We start from the raw sequence: 2,985 nt of genomic DNA on the forward strand, positions 1-2,985 counted from the left end.
ATGTTTATAGTTGACTACATTTATTTCTCAGCTACCTAACTGTGACCCATTCAAAATCTATTAAATCCTTCCTCATTTTAAGATATTAGGAAGATTTTTACCTGCAAATACGTTTTTATATTAATTTTTTTCCTTTCTGAACCACCTCTCCTGAGGTTTAATGTGGTCCGTTTAAAATAGTTTTAGATTTACTTTTTAACCATTGAATTTTGGGCTACCATTTATCGGGGCTATTACCTATAATTGAGTAGTATGCTCTGATTAAAATGTGATTGTTAAAATGCTACCATGGCAAAACGCTCTGCTTCGCTGCCCTTTCTTTTCTTCTCCTTGATCGTCACTCTGTTCTCTTATATGGAATGCGCAGGAAACATTAACTTTGCTTTCCCTCCCCAAACAGATATCAAAGTAGATGCTGATGCTTACTTTGAAGGGGACACAATACAACTCACCAGAAATGAATTCGTAGGTGATTTGGGATGGAGCGTAGGCTGGGCGACTTACAACAAATCAGTTCCTCTATGGGACAACTCTTCTGGGGCTCTCGCAAGTTTTACATCACATTTTCAGTTCCTCATCAGAAACAACAGCTCGAATTCTGCGGACGGACTCACTTTCTTTATTGCCCCTTTCGACTTCAAACCACCTGCAAATTCTTGGGGCGAATGGCTGGGCCTCTTTAACCTAACCACAGATGGTATACTTTCAAATCAAGTAGTGGCCGTCGAATTCGACACATTCCAGAACAGCTTTGATCCAGATGACAACCATGTCGGAATAGACGTCAATTCAGCTGTTTCTGTGGCGAACGTTTCGCTTAGCTCGGAAGGTAAATTCCTAAACAATACTCTAAAAAATGGGCAAGCTTGGGACTGGTGGGTGGATTACAATGCGAGTACAAAGCAGTTACAGGTATTTCTCTTATATAACCCTTCTGCTAATCTGTATAATATTTCTAAACCAAGAAGCCGATTTTGAGTTATCACATAGATCTACGTGACTATATTCCGGAAATTGTCACGGTAGGCCTCAGCGCATCCACTGGATTGGCATTTGAAACTCACACAGTCACGGCGTGGATTTTTTCTTGTACATATTCGTGGGATATTTCCTCTGCTCCATCAAGAACTCGAAATAGTAGCTGGAAAATTATCTTCATATCCCTCTTTGTCTGCCTCCTGGTTATCTGCTGTTTTCTGTTTATTGCGGGGCGGTGGTATTTCAAACAGAGAGAAGCGAGGCGGGATAGTCATGGCGAGGAGCTAGACGAACAGTTAGATCAAGGCTACTTCAAGTTCTCTTATGGTCAACTCAGCGAGGCTGCCCGTAACTTCAGTGACGATGAAATACTGGGAAGAGGAGGCTTCGGAGGTGTCTACAGAGGCATCTTGCCTACAACAAACGAGACACTGGCCATAAAGAGAATAGGCCAAGGATCGAGGCAGGGAAGGAAAGAGTATATCTCAGAGGTTACCATAATCACTAAGCTGAGACACCGTAACCTTGTGCGACTCTTGGGATGGTGCCATGAACAAGGTGAGTTGCTTCTTGTTTATGAATTCCTCCCGAAAGGAAGTCTCGATAAGTATATATTCGATGAAGGCAAGGATTGTTTGAATTGGGAGAGAAGGTACAGTGTTGCTTGTGGGATAGCCTCTGCTCTTATTTATCTTCATGAAGAGTGGGATCAGCGCGTTGTGCACAGAGACGTGAAGGCTAGCAATGTGTTGTTGGACTCAAATTTCAATGCAAAGCTGGGGGATTTTGGTCTGGCAAGAGTGGTAGAATCTGATCACGCCGCCTCACGTACAACCTTGGTTGCAGGGACACGTGGATATATGGCACCAGAATATATAGAAACTCGAAAGGCGAGCCCAGAATCGGACGTGTATAGTTTTGGAGCTGTGGCTTTGGAAATTTCCTGCGGAAGACAACCCATTGATTACAGCTTAGAAGAATTCGATTTCAGAGTCGTGGCCTGGGTATGGGATTTGCGTAGGCAAGGGAAGCTTTTGGATGCAGCAGACCCAAAAGATAGAGGGGAATTTCAATAGTGAGGAAATGGAGCTGCTGATGCTGGTGGGATTGCTGTGTTCTCATCCAGACCCAAAAGCAAGACCGACGATGAGAGCGGTATTAAAGATCTTAGAATTTGACTCTCCATTGCCGTTTGTTCCCCTGAATATGCCTGTGCCTGTGTATGCCGACGATCTTTCTTTTCATGCTGGGTCATCCTTAACTAACTTCCCTTCTGAAAGGAGCAGAGGTGAAATTTCTGGTCGCCTCATGTCTGACAGAGAAGCCCGTTAAGCTCTTTCTTCACGTTAACCTTCATAGATTGGCTTTTGTCAGAGTAATGTTTGTTAGCGTTGACATGTATCACGGTGATAATTACCTTGTGTGCGTAATTTTCACACGTGTCATATTGAGGTGCTAGGCCATGGGCTCTCTTCTATTACCTTGCGTGTAACGATATCTTGATATGATATGTGTCGGGCAACTTAAGCATCCATGTGTGAACTAAACTGTATTTTGAACTTTCTTTGACTTTTTTATTTAAACTCCTACAACAAATTCAGGCGGAAAGGGGGCTAGTCTACACATATAGAATGGAATTGGACTAATCTTTTGTAGTCATTAACCAAAGCAATAAACACATATGGATAGGTTTTCATGGTTCTTTTGTAGCCAAAAGAATTCCACACCAAGATCAATACTAAAAATTTTATAATGTCAATTTTATTTGTTTTATAGCTTGTTAATTCATAAAAATTCAATAATTTTTTTTTATTTAATTAAATTTTTAATTTATCTTTTTAGCTTAAGGTTAGATTGGAGAAATAATTGGATTAAAATAAATTTGAAATCTGAACTTCTTTATTAAAGAAAGGGTTTTGTTGTGAAATGAATTGGAGATTAATATTATACTAGTATTATCTTCTAATGGATTATTGGCATGCTTGTATTCCTTGTTAAAATAATATA

At 40.5% G+C, this 2,985-nt stretch overlaps 1 pseudogene; it reads left to right on the forward strand.

The window, feature by feature from the left end:
* The first annotated feature begins 288 nt into the window (after positions 1–288).
* LOC131075170 (L-type lectin-domain containing receptor kinase IX.1-like) lies at positions 289–2,586 on the forward strand (annotated as a pseudogene).
* The last annotated feature ends 399 nt before the right edge of the window (positions 2,587–2,985 follow it).

This window comes from Cryptomeria japonica, chromosome 5 (assembly GCF_030272615.1).
Source record: "Cryptomeria japonica chromosome 5, Sugi_1.0, whole genome shotgun sequence".
Classification (NCBI taxonomy): domain Eukaryota; kingdom Viridiplantae; phylum Streptophyta; class Pinopsida; order Cupressales; family Cupressaceae; genus Cryptomeria; species Cryptomeria japonica.